Raw genomic sequence first — 14,998 nt, 5'->3', positions numbered from 1 at the left:
ATCCACATCCGCAGAGTAAATAGTGTCTCTGAACATGGCCAGTTTATGGGGGGCACGAATGGTGGCAAGATTCATCGTGGCGATACGATATTGCTGTGTACGGCCATCCTCAGTATTTGCAGAACGTGCGGTAGAAGTAGCCGGCAGGTGGAGACCCGCCGGTGGTCCCGCAGTGGTGATAATTACTGGCGGGGCGCCAGCCCCAGTGTCGCCGAGGTGGACTCCTGTGCAGACACGCTGGCAGTCTGTTCCACTTCTTTTTCAACGTTATCGGCCCAGGAAGCTGACGACGTGGACATGTGACGGTCACGTACTTCCGGAACGGGTGTTGTGGATTCCGGAACACGAGTGGGAGGGGGACCGCCGTCATCATTCGTTGACAACGGCGAGGACACGTCCCAGGCTGGGAGAGGAGGCGTCACAGGAGGGGCGCCTGTTCCTGCCGCATCGCGTGACTGGACGCAATGTGGGAGATCACCGTCAGACAACAGGTCGACATCTCGCGGGGCCGTCTGAAAAAGGGCGTCATCGGAAGGCGTTCGTCGTCGTTTCCTGTGTTTGCGAGGCGACCGCTGTTTTCTGATGTGGCCTTCTGAATCAGAATGTGGTCGCCCGTCGTCTGACGCCGAACCCGTCTGGACAAAGGCAGACGTCGACACGACACCGAGGTCGACGTCCATGGTTCCAACAGGAACATCGGTTTCGGTCTGCAACCCGGACGGTCCTGAAGCGAGCACTGGAGGCGACGCCGTGCTTGTGTCCTCGGCGCGTTGTGCTGCGGCGGGTGGCGTTGACGATGCTGCTGGCGCAATCGAGATTGGTACGACGGGGTCCTGTGCAACCTTGGCGTAGGTGATGGGTAAGGACGTGACCGTCGAAGCCTGGGTCTCTTCACGTAACGGCGTCTGTATTAAACGGCGGTGTAAGCATTCGGAACGTACATGTCCGTCCTGTCCACATCCTGCGCACGTTCGTGGCTGTCCATCGTACATGACGATGGCCCTCACACCGCCAATCAGCAGGTACGATGGGACATGTTTCGTCAGCTGAATTTGTATTTGCCGGACGCCATTTAATACGGGGTAGGTCGTAAATGTTTGCCACTTCTCCGCGACGTGACCCGAGACGGTGCCATATGGTTGGAAAGCTGAAATGACCACATCCTGAGGCACCTCGAACGGGAGCTCAAACACCCGCAATGTCCGGAGACCGAATCCAGCATGGGCGACCGTCACAGCACCCATATGCCCATCAGAGTGTTTAAATTTCAGTCCGGTGGCATGACGGTGAATTATGTCATTGCAAATTTCCTCCGTCGACATCTTGATGTAGACATGATGGAAAAATGTATGCCGATTACGTCCTGGGGGTTCAAACGTAGATCCTCACGTATGAACTGTTCGACTTCGAAAGCTCTGGGTCGTGGATGTTCGGCCTGAAACGTTACGTTGATCGTTGCACGGCGGTACGAGTGCGCCATGGTGTACGTTAGTACTGGACTCGATAGACACAAACACCGCGACGCGGAAGTAAACACCGCCGAGGGCGGAGCGTCGGACGGCGCGCGGAGCAGCTCCGCACGCTAGCACGGCTGCGAGCCGACGATGGGACCACGGCGTTCCTAAGCTCAAAGCGTCCTTCATGTTGCCTATGTTGTGCATGGACTACTCAGTTTGTACAGTTTGCTTGTTTTTTTCATAGTTCCACACAACTTCTTCCTGTTTTCTCGATTGATCTGTGTTCCGTTTTTCAAGGCCTATCCACTGTGCCAACTGATAACTAAATCTGAGAGGGGTGCGATGGGGAGGTTCCCTTGTGAGAAGAGTGGGAGAAAAAGACGGTTACTTGATGTAATAAAGAGAAGAAAAAATAATTGGATTGGGCATATATTAAGAAAGAATGACGGACTGATAAAAACAGTTTTAGAAGGTTATGTAGAAGGGAAAAGGAAGCGAGGAAGGAAGAGATTCCAGATACTGGATGACATGATGGACGCTACAACATACAGCAGCCTTAAGAAGGAAGCAATGGATCGCAGAAAATGGAGAGGCAAAGGACCATATATATACAGGGCTATTACAAATGATTGAAGCGATTTCACAGCTCTACAATAACTTTATTATTTGAGATATTTTCACAATGCTTTGCACACACATACAAAATCTCAAAAAGTTTTTTTTAGGCATTCACAAATGTTCGATATGTGCCCCTTTAGTGATTCGGCAGACATCAAGCCGATAATCAAGTTCCTCCCACACTCGGCGCAGAATGTCCCCATCAATGAGTTCGAAAGCATCGTTGATTCGGGCTCGCAGTTCTGGCACGTTTCTTGGTAGAGGAGGTTTAAACACTGAATCTTTCACATAACCCCACAGAAAGAAATCGCATGGGGTTAAGTCGGGAGAGCGTGGAGGCCATGACATGAATTGTTGATCACGATCTCCACCACGACCGATCCATCGGTTTTCCAATCTCCTGTTTAAGAAATGCTTCTGCTTTAGCCTTTTCCGTAAGATTTTCCAACCCGTCGGCTGTGGTACGTTTAGCTCCCTGCTTGCTTTATTCGTCGACTTCCGCGGGCTACGCGTGAAACTTGTCCGCACGCGTTCAACCGTTTCTTCGCTCACTGCAGGCCGACCCGTTGATTTCCCCTTACAGAGGCATCCACAAGCTTTAAACTGCGCATACTATCGCCGAATAGAGTTAGCAGTTGGTGGATCTTTGTTGAACTTCGTCCTGAAGTGTCGTTGCACTGTTATGATTGACTGATGTGAGTGCATTTCAAGCACGACATACGCTTTCACGGCTCCTGTCGCCATTTTGTCTCACTGCGTTCTCGAGCGCTCTGGCGGCAGAAACCTGAAGTGCGGCTTCAGCCGAACAACACTTTATGAGTTTTTGTACGTATCTGTAGTGTGTCGTGACCATATGTCAATGAATGGAGCTACAGTGAATTTGTGAAATCGCTTCAATCATTTGTAATAGCCCTGTATATATATATATATATATATATATATATATATATATATATATATGTGTGTGTGTGTGTGTGTGTGTGTGTGTACTCCACTTCTCCTGAGTACGATACCAGAGTCTCAACCATTGCGGCTCGTCGCTCCGTGTATAAGAAGTGAGTGCTGTTGTCGCTAGTAATTATCTTTAACGCTGGAGTTTGAAGGGTGAGATGAAACGTGCAATACCCACACTATTATAGGTTACGTCGCGATTGTTTATAGCGTTTCGGCCAACATTAACGTGTCCACAGTGACTACTGTCATTAAACATCTGAATGGCTCTTCTTTACTTCCGGCACATCTGCCGCCATACAGCGGAGAGCTCTGGGATGTCCCCGCACTGGAAGACGGAACTGGGTATGATGACGGGATATTAACAGCGAATGCTCATCAAGAAAAAAGGGAATAACTTCGGGAATGACCATAGAAGGGTGGAGGGATCGCTCTTGTTCTCACTATACAGAAACAACCTGTGCAACAGTGTCACCAGACACATACACTGCTTGGTGATAATGCGGTTGTGTTATATCCTACGGAATACAGTCAGAGAAGATGCTCATTTGTGTTAAAACTGGTCATCAATGTCTTCTGACTGGTCTGATGCGGCTCGCCACAATTCCTCTCCGCTGATAACCTTTTCATCTCGGAGTAGCATTGCAACCTACTTTCTCAATTATTTTCTGGATGTACTCCAGTCCCTGTATTCCTCTACAGTTTTTAGCCTCCACAGTTCCCTCTAGTCTTAACAGATGTCCTAGCATCCTGTTCTTGTCAGTGTTTTACCATATACACCTTTCCTCGCCGATTCGGCGGAGAACCTCCACATTCCTCACCTTATCATCCACCTAATTTTCAACGTTCTTTTGCAACAACACATCTCAAATGCTTCGGTTCCCGTCTTTTCAGGTTTACCGTACAATGCTGTGCTCCAAACGTACGTTCTCAGAAATTTCCTCCTCAAATTAAGACCAATGTAAGACACTAGTGCCGGCCGCGGTGGTCTAGCGGTTCTGGCGCTGCAGTCCGGAACCGCGTGACTGCTACGGTCGCAGGTTCGAATCCTGCCTCGGGCATGGGTGTGTGTGTGATGTCATTAGGTTAGTTAGGTTTAAGTAGTTCTAAGTTCTAGGGGACTTATGACCTAAGCTGTTGAGTCCCATAGTGCTCAGAGCCATAAGACACTAGTATGCTTCTCTTGGCCAGTGCCAATCTGCTTTTTGCGTCCTTGATCCGTCCATGAAGGGTTATTTTGCTGCCTAGGTAGTAGGAGGGTTCAACATATCACTGATTAGGAGCACCAGAGAATGCCCCTATGCCACCAGCGCTACGGGACTGGACATACTACTCATAACTATAGCGCTCTCTCTCGTTCAGCTTATTTCACTACTTCTCGTTTCGATGTTCAACGACCTCTCTAATAGACAGTTAACTTAGCAGCTGTCGGGAAATGACGATCTGACTAGTAGGGACTCTGTTTGACAATACTATTGATGTCATGTGTAACTTCTTAAATGACTCCAAGTCCCGTGTAACTACTGTACTCTAATTTATTTATTTCTACTGCACAATATCAGCCTTAGACTATTTTCAGGAGCAATAATAATAATCTTTTACAAAATTGATGTTTGATCCTCAGTGTATAATTTATAGTTAAAGGTAATGACCAAACAGAACATACATTTCGTTACTACATATAAATAAATATGTAATGGATCAAAATTATAGGATGATAAATCTATCATACGTGTTGTACAGGAAGCACGCCACTAAAATTCAACAGTTGCAGACAACATGGAGTCATTTAATAAAACTCGTGGCAATTGTACACTCGATTTCAACGAAATCCACGCGTTTACCGAGTTCAGCTTCTCTACATTCTCTTTGCTGGTAGTTCAGTGCGATTTAGGAGAGACTGGGGACACACTGGCCATTAGGGCACGATGGCCAGTTAGTATTATTTTACGGTGCCTGTCAAGGACGTTGATATCAACACTGCCGTCGTGTTTATACAAAGGCGTCGGTGCAGTTAGGTTGCCGAGTTTGTTTTTTTATTGTTAGTGAAAGTAAATTTTGCTTGGCCACGATGTTTTGCTGTTACTAGAAGACGACGCTCTTGATAAACAAGTAAGTACAACGCCAGATTAAGTATTATTTTGTCACTACATACAGCACTAAATGTTAAAATCGTTTTCGTAAACTAAATAAAATAATTCCAGTATGGCGATGGGGAACAATAGCCCAATTAAATACTCGTCGGCCCACAAGATGAACTTGTACCACTGTCCTTTTGTATGTAATTACTCTTATTAACTTTAATGTTGGAGGAAATACCACTGTCGTGAGTGATTTTTCGAAGAAGGGAGGCCTTCATTTCGTCAAACGTTTGTAACGTCTCAATGCGGCCATCTTTTTCACTTAATCTTTGTCTGTCACGTTGGAGTGTAGTACATCCCAAGTCTTCTTTCGTTAATTTTAAGCATGTTAGCATCAGAAAATCTTGTCTATGGCGCCATCTATTATGAGTTCGAAAGTACCACTATCCCCAAAGCCTGTGGCATTACACTGGAAACCTCAGTCCGTCTACTGCAGCCGTCCGTTATCGACTGGGGTTACCTACACCCCAGTGTGTAAGGTAAGGTCGAGTGTGTGAAATTTACGTGCATTTTATTCCAAGTACATTTTGGCATCAGAGTGAAAAATTAAGTGGGCATACTATATTTTTATCATCTCTGATTTTTTGTGCAGTAGATAATATTTTAATCAAGTAATTACATGGCGTACAATTTGTGAATTCAACGACGTATGCGAGGAGTTGCTTGAAGTAGCCGAGAGTCGGGAAGAGTTCGTTGAACAAAGTTATGAGGAGAGCTTTCAGAGTGAAATAGTCGATTCTACGTACATTACAGGAGGAAGGGTGTGCAGATGATGATACTGAAATGGAGGACGCTAGTTTGAATGACCGTTCCAAACTTCTAAAAGTTTAAAACTCATCAACTTATACCTCAGTAAAAGGAATCAGGTGGTGAGTTCAGGAAGTCATCTGTCAAACACATTCGAGTTTCAACACGGAGTGCCGCAGGGGTCTAAATTGGGACCACTTCTCTTCCTTGTACACATAAATGACTTACCACGGAATATCGATGTAAAGACATATATGTATGCAGACGATACAACTTTTCTATCTGTAAACCATGTATTTGATAACCTTGTAAGTGGTATGAAACTGGCAAAAGAAAATGCAACAACATGGTTTAATGCAAATGGTTCAGTATTAAATGAGGAAAAGACCCAGAATATGTGGTTCAGTCTATCAAAACAGAAGGCAAAGATTTTAGGTATCATAATGACAACATTCTAACATGGAACTCTCATGTTGATCACATTGTGGTTAGGCTGTCAAGAGTTATATATCTGTTGAAGAGACTGATGTGTTGTGTGACACTTGAGTATGTAAGGACAGCGTACTTTGCCTTTTTTCCATCTGTTAAGGTTTCGGTTAATATTCTCGGAAAACAGCAGAAAAATAAATGAAATTATGGTGATCCAGAAGAAAGCAATGAGAGTAATGGCTAAAGTAGATAATAGGACACATTGTAAACCATTGTTCATTAAATACAGAATTTTAACAGTTATTAATTTATATATTCTTGACAGCGTTAACTATATACTTGCTGAACTACCTAGTTTAAGTGTAACAAATCAAAGGCATGACTACTATACAAGTACCTGTACTAGCTAAAACTAACAATAGTCATAAGCATATGGCAATTAAAATACATAACAAATTGTCTAAGAATGCGTCAATCAAGCCTGACAAATTATTTAAAGAAAATGTACATAACTTCTTGTTAACTAATCCACTCTATTCATTAGAAGAATGTTTAGAAATGCCCAATATCAACTTAAATATGTAAACATTTATTTTGTAAAATTAAAGGTTAAGTAAACTAACGAAGTCTACTGCGTGTAATAATGCTGAATGGCCAATTAGAAATCTGAATCTGAATCTTGTGCTCGAAGACGTCCACTGTATTAACATTACATTTACACAAAAAACTTTGGTTACTTTGATAATAACAAAATTTTCAGTTTTTCACGATTTTCGTCCCTTTTATTTTCCAGAATAAATACTTTTTAGAGGATTCAGTAACATACTATTTTGTTTCTTGTAGTACTATATCTTGAGCAAATTCAATTAAATTTTTAGCCACTTATGTGAAAACATAAATAAGTTATGATTTTTTTTTAAAAAAAAAGACAGTAGTTTTCAATTTTTCTGCTGTATGGATTTATTAATCTTATATTTTGGTTATAAGACCCATGTAACTTCGAAGAGTAAGCTTTTGAGAAGTTATAACAATTTTGTAGTAAAAAATATTCAACAGATCATTTGTCACAGCAGTTGTGATTGGTGTGCCACCCACCCCAGTGTGTCAAATACGTTACTCCACAGAAATGTGTCAAGTAAGGGTTAATAAAGCGAAGATATGAGTGGAGCAGTCTTCAGCTGTTATTTTAATGATTTAACTTTTCTCACTTAGCTTGTTTCTTTGAACAAATGAAGATTCTTACAGAAGCTCTTGCATTCTGGTTGCCGTAGTAGACGGACGCATCTCTATATTCCACTCCTAGCAACACATTAACATCGTGAAAAAGCATTTATCGTCTTTCAAACAAACCAAGTTATTGCATAAAACTTTTATTTATGGTAAATAAGACAGTTCATAACCTAAATCCATTTCTCCAAGACTTAAATTCTTAGCATCAGGAGAGAGCAGAGCCGGACTGGATGTTTCCTGCCAAGAAGAAAGCGACGATAACGAGAAAAGGGGTAGCACTTTAACCTTTTGACTACAGTTTCTATTCTCAGAGTGAAGGACATTAATGTATGGTTATTTTAACTAATATCGTCGCCAGAAGTAACACTAAGAAACCAGCCGTTTGGTTTTTTAACGCGGAGAGGGGTGAGACGTGTGTGTCCCTCTGGTATTCTGACGTGGGAGCCAGTCGTAATGACATTAATATCATCCTACATTTTCATTTATGACATACGTTTTCAGAAAAACATTTGGAATATTTGATTTTTCGTTAGATTATTCCAAATGACAAATTTTTTATCATCATGTGCAAATTCGAGTGTCTCGTATGACATTCACATAGACCCTCCTACTTGTAACACAGTGTGAAATAGATACAGCACAAAGCAATTTGACAATGGTACACGGCAATAACATGTAGCAAATTCCCAGTTGTTCTCTGATAACCTGTCGTTGGACGTCCCCATGGTAGCGAAAAGAGAACATATATGGCAAGGTCTGAAAACACTAGTACTGTCAAAAGGAATGCAACATACAACCAGAAACACATATAACAAAGGCATGAATTGTATTATAAGAGATAGCAAAAAATCAGAATGGTTTAGAATAGAGAGAATCGACAGCGAAGTATGCTCTTATTATTTCTCTTCAACGTAGTGCTGGACGACATCATAAGGAAATTTCGCCAAGGATCAACAACAGGTGACACAGAAATCATAACGAATGCAGGTGATTTGATTATATGGATAGACAATGAGCAGAAATTCGAAGAACAGCTTAATGCTCGGAAGAGTGTAACTGAAGAAGCAGGCATGGAAATAAGCTTAACAAAAAGTGGGGTAATGAAAATCAGCAGGTAAAATGAAAAAATGAAGGATGTAAGTTGTAATGGAAGCGTTATTAAAGAAATAGATGCTTTCAAATTTCATTGAAATAAGCTAATCATGAAAGGAAAGAGCAAGAGAAGAGAGACGAGAGGACAGAAAATTGTCCAAGTTATTGTGTGCAGACGTAGTTAGAAACTGTGAAATACCTGCCAAAGCAAAGATCATAATATAAAAATCATATTATCTACCAATTTTGTCCTATGGACCAGAATGATGGACCTGGACAACGAAAGATGTGAGTAGGATACAAGTGACTTCCTACGATGGTCTTGGGTAAGGCAAGCAGGGTCAGCACAAGAAATGAAACAATACGAACCATTAACAAGAAGGTGGCATTTTCCACTTTTGCTGTATTAATTCAGTCTTGCTGTATTAATTCATTCTTGTAGAGCCATTATCAAGTGATTTAGTGGTCTGTACAAAATAGAATATATTATATTCCCTTCTCGAATAAAAGTTTAATGATGTGAATATAAACGTATTTATTTTACATACTAATTTTTTTAACTTTCCTCAATTATACACACAAATATACACTCGTAGTATTTGAAATTATTTTTCCATTTACGAGAGCTTTTCGGAAAGTGAGTTCCGATCAGTCGCGAAACGGAAACCACTGTGAAAATCCAATGAAGCTTTGCACTGATGAGTTGGATTGTGTCTCTAGTATGGCCGTCGATCGCGGCACGTCGCTCTCTGAGTGCACAGAAAGCACTTAGAGTTGCCTAGAAAATAGTGTCTCCAGTCAAGTATGACGGCCTGGTGAGAGATCTTTCCCGATGTCATACCGCCCACATTACAGGGTTATTACAAATGATTGAAGCGATTTCACAGCTCTACAATAACTTTATTATTTGAGATATTTTCACAATGCTTTGCACACACATACAAAAACTCAAAAAGTTTTTTTAGGCATTCACAAATGTTCGATATGTGCCCCTTTAGTGATTCGGCAGACATCAAGCCGATAATCAGGTTCCTCCCACACTCGGCGCAGCATGTCCCCATCAATGAGTTCGAAAGCATCGTTGACGCGAGATCGCAGTTCTGGCACGTTTCTTGGTAGAGGAGGTTTCAACACTGAATCTTTCACATAACCCCACACAAAGAAATCGCATGGGGTTAAGTCGGGAGAGCGTGGAGGCCATGACATGAATTGCTGATCGTGATCTCCACCACGACCGATCCATCGGTTTTCCAATCTCCTGTTTAAGAAATGCCGAACATCATGATGGAAGTGCGGTGGAGCACCATCCTGTTGAAAGATGAAGTCGGCGCTGTCGGTCTCCAGTTGTGGCATGAGCCAATTTTCCAGCATGTCCAGATACACGTGTCCTGTAACGTTTTTTTTCGCAGAAGAAATAGGGGCCGTAAATTTTAAACCGTGAGATTGCACAAAACACGTTAACTTTTGGTGAATTGCGAATTTGCTGCACGAATGCGTGAGGATTCTCTAACGCCCAGATTCGCACATTGTGTCTGTTCACTTCACTATTAAGAAAAAAATGTTGTTTCATCACTGAAAACAAGTTTCGCACTGAACGCATCCTCTTCCATGAGCTGTTGCAACCGCGCCGAAAATTCAAAGCGTTTGACTTTGTCATCGGGTGTCAGGGCTTGCAGCAATTGTAAACGGTAAGGTTTCTGCTTTAGCCTTTTCCGTAAGATTTTCCAAACCGTCGGCTGTGGTACGTTTAGCTCCCTGCTTGCTTTATTCGTCGACTTCCGCGGGCTACGCGTGAAACTTGCCCGCACGCGTTCAACCGTTTCTTCCCTCACTGCAGGCCGACCCGTTGATTTCCCCTTACAGAGGCATCCAGAAGCTTTAAACTGCGCATACCATCGCCGAATGGAGTTATCAGTTGGTGGATCTTTGTTGAACTTCGTCCTGAAGTGTCGTTGCACTGTTATGACTGACTGATGTGAGTGCATTTCAAGCATGGCATACGCTTTCTCGGCTCCTGTCGCCATTTTGTCTCACTGCGCTCTCGAGCGCTCTGGCGGCAGAAACCTGAAGTGTGGCTTCAGCCGAACAAAACTTTATGAGTTTTTCTACGTATCTGTAGTGTGTCGTGACCATATGTCAATGAATGGAGCTACAGTGAATTTATGAAATCGCTTCAATGATTTGTAATAGCCCTGTACTGTCATGCGTTTCGTTCTTCATGACAATTCTCGGCTGCACTCAGCAGGGGAAATCAAGATGCTCCTGCAGCGTTTTCGATGGGAAGTGTTGGATTACCCACAACACAGCTATTAAATGTCTTGTCCTGAGTTTCATCTCTGCTCACACGAACCGCTGTCTATGAAGATAACAATGTGGCGCAGACAACGAGCTGTAGGCGAGCGTAGACAATTGACGAAAAGAACTGGCGGCTGCCTTGTAAGACGAGGGTATTGGAAAGCTGGTACAACGCTACGACAAATGTCAAGTCCGAACGGCAACTACGTATAGAAGTAGTTGTAAGGTGTAGCTAACTACTGCACGTCAAACAGTCCGGGTTTTCACAAGGGTTTCCATTTCACGACCGATAGGAACTTTCTTTCCAAATACCCCTCGTATTCGATACTTAGCTTTGCTCTTTGACCGGCAAAATACCTTTGTAAATATCAAGCTGTCAAACTAACAAGACAGCATTCGTGACCCAAAACAAATAGAAAATACAAATTTAAAGATGTTGACATCTCACTGTGTAAGGCATAGCTTTCTATTGCAGGTAAATGCATTTAAAATAAGTTTGCTTTCACTTCATAACATTTCTATTCGTAGCGGTAATATACGATATTTTGTACAGTACTGCAAAAGCATTTGAGAGTGGCTTAGAAGGCTAAAACTAATCGTGAACAAACAAAATTAATGCAGGAAAAGCCACCGTCTTGTAATACATTCATTGCTGTGATACCCGCTGAGAAGAAAATACGAAATACGTTTCAGATCGATCCTCTAATAGAAACTATGGTGAGAAATATGCTGAAATGGTTTAGTCACGTTAAAGGAATGAGAATAGAGCTCTGAAATGGACAGTAAGTGGAAGAGGACTATCTAGAGGATCACAAACAACATGGAGAGGCTAGGTGAAGGGCGATGTGAATCGTAAAGGACTACAATGGGAGGAAATGCTGACCAATAGTGTGTCGGAGAAAAGAGGAGACTGAAGAGGCTTTGTGGATGGCCTGCGTGAGCAGAAATGTTACAGGAAGAAGAAGAATTTCCGCCGATGTACGTCAAACACAAGAGGGATACAGTGTCCCATCAAAGAAGATCACGAGATTCTGTTGGGACAGTCTGAAGAGTCCTTGCAGGAGGCAGAATTTGAAATGCTTCTGCTGGATTCTTCATGTATTATGAAAACAAAATCAAAGAGCTGGAATCATCTTCTCTAACATTCGTGACAGTAACGGGATGAGGAAACGACTAATACCGTTATGAACTGTGCTCCTATAAAGTTGCGCTTGTTGGAAAGGATTGGTGAAGAAAAAACAGCGAAGCATCACAAGGAAAAGACATGACGTGGGAGAGGATGTTGCCACAGCTGTCTGGCACCTAAAATTCGAGTACGGGAATTCGAAACAAGCAGTGATCTCTAGTCAGCTAACCGCGGTTCTGCCTCGAGAATGTTCCTTTTTCCGGCTGCAGAAAGCTCCGAAGGCAGCGCACTACGGTATTGGATTTTGCTTTTATTGACAGAACGACGCAATCGGCTAAACTCTACCGACGAGAAAAAAAGGAGCAAAAGCGAGGAAAGGGCTTTTTTGGGGGGGGGGGGGGGGGGGAGAGAAAGTAGGAGGAGAGGCAACGGCGAACCTGCCAGCCGCTTCGAATAACTTGCGAGCCACTGTGTTTCCCCATTTGACGGCCGGGTCAGGAAGTCGGCAGCTGCACACGTTTCTTTGATTCATTCTCCCCACCCGCGCTGCGAAAAATTCTATTGCCTCACTTGATGGAGCGCCGCGCCACACGCGCCGTAAGCGGGAGAGGAAGAAAGAAAAAGGACCAAAAAAAGGGAGAGAAACAGAGACGCCAAATCTGCCGCCAGATTTTTGACAACTCATCGCTCACATGGCCTGTCCTTACCGAATGTTATTTATAAACCTTTCCCGTTTTCGGATTCGCTTTTGCTTTCTTTTCTTTTGGCTCGGCTGACAACAGCGGGCCACAGTGGTGCAGTTTGCCGGGTGGGTGGACGGGAATGGAAAGTCTCCCCCATTGCGACAATGGGCGGCGCTGACAATGCTCCATCCATCACGGCGGCGTCTTTGTGGGCTACCTCATCACCTGACTCCCGCCCGCTCCTGAATGAATACATCGCGGGGTCAGCCTCCTGTTACGTTCGCGCCGCGGAGTCGCCAGCCGGAACTAATGACGTACCTGGTAGTCGATGCAGGTGACCGCAGGACTGAGTGAGCAGGAAACGTTAGTGGGGAACAAGAAAGTACAAGGCGACAGCCGAAAGCAGCCACGTCGACGAAAACGGCGCGTATGTTACGTTTAAAACGCACTGTTTAATAGATTAGGTTTCTTCTAATTCCAGTACGTTTTTTATTCTCATACGTACAGTCCTCCATCACTTCCTGATATGCGGACGTCACAGTACGGTAGCAGGGGTAAAACACAGGAAGTGCAGCGGGTAGGCACTTGGTGCAGGGAGTGGCAACTGACCCTTAACAAAGACAAATGTAATGTATCGAATACATAGAAAGAAGGATCCGTTATTGTATGATTATATGATAGCGGAAGAAACACTGGTAGCAGTTTCTTCTGTAAAATATCTTGGAGTATGCATACGGATGATCATATAAAATTGTTGGTAAGGCGGGTGCCAGGTTGAGATTCATTGGGAGAGCCCTTAGAAAATGTAGTCCAGCAACAAAGGAGGTGGCTTACAAAACACTCGTTCGACCTATACTTGAGTATTGCTCATCAGTGTGGGATCCGTACCAGGTCGGGTTGACGGAGGAGATAGAGAAGATCCAAAGAAGAGCGGCGCGTTTCGTCACAGGGTTATTTGGTAAGCGTGATAGCATTACGGAGATGTTTAGCAAACTCAAGTGGCAGACTCTGCAAGAGAGGCGCTCTGCATCGCGGTGTAGCTCGCTGTCCAGGTTTCGAGGGGGTGCGTTTCTGGATGAGGTATCGAATATGTTGCTTCCCCTTCCTCCCGAGGAGATCACGAATGTAAAATTAGAGAGATTCGAGCGCGCACGGAGGCTTTCCGGCAGTCGTTCTTCCCGCGAACCATACGCGACTAGAACAGGATAGGGAGGTAATGACAGTGGCAAGTACAGTGCCCTCCGCCACACACCGTTGGGTGGCCTGCGGAGTATAAATGTAGATGTAGCTGTAGATGAAAGTTATCTACAACTAAACTGTAGAACGACTTTAAAGGGAAGCGGCAGCGGAGATGGGAGTGAGACGGTGGTGTAGCCTCCCCGCGATGCTGTTTAGTATTTAAGAGGACGTCCTGAAAAATAAGCCTCCGAATTCTTTATGAAAGCCCAAAGTTTCTTAAATAAAATAAACAGTATTAACATCCCACATCTTTCTTCTTCGTGTCCACAATTTGCAGCACTCAGCCGCTAGATGGCTCGGAACTGAAGCGTGCAACATGGAGGTGTGAAACCAAACTTTGACGGTGCGTGAGAAATTGAGTGTTGTAAGCGAGTTTCGAATGGGCATGGGACAATGTCTGGCGACTGTGTGAGCTGGGGCCCACCGCAAAATTGTTTTTGGGAAAAAATTCACGTACAAGCAAATGAAGTATGAGCAGGTGCGTTTCAGTGTTGCAAAAGCCATGAACAGTCTCATCCCAAAGCCGTGTTGCACACAAATGGCGTCGAACTTGTATGTAGTGCTTCATATTCATCGTTCGTGCTTGCGACAAGCACTCGTGGTGCTTTATGTAGTTAAAATCCAAGAACACAGTGAGCATAAACTTAATATCTGACCGCATTTATCCAGCTTTTTTTGGTTTTGCCGATTCAGAATCTCTTTGGCAATTCAGAATCTCTCCGGTGGGTCGATGTTGCCTTAGTTTCTGTAGTTGGTCGCTGGAGCCTTAATTTCTACGTCATCTACATAAATTCATGTTTCGTTACCTGTTACGACACGTTTCAGTAGTTCTGCATCGCTGATGACTTCATCTAGCGACTACTGAGCAACTTGTATTCGCCACAGTTTTTATTCGGAATTCAACAGTTTTTGCCCTACGTTTGTTGTGACACGTTTCGTACCCCAAAACTCCGATAAAATTTATTGGCTTGAGCCAGTTGATATGCGATC

This window comes from Schistocerca cancellata, chromosome 9 (genome assembly GCF_023864275.1).
Source record: "Schistocerca cancellata isolate TAMUIC-IGC-003103 chromosome 9, iqSchCanc2.1, whole genome shotgun sequence".
In the NCBI taxonomy this organism is placed as follows: domain Eukaryota; kingdom Metazoa; phylum Arthropoda; class Insecta; order Orthoptera; family Acrididae; genus Schistocerca; species Schistocerca cancellata.
The sequence above is the reverse complement of the archived record's forward strand: the minus strand, read 5'-3'. Positions refer to the sequence as shown.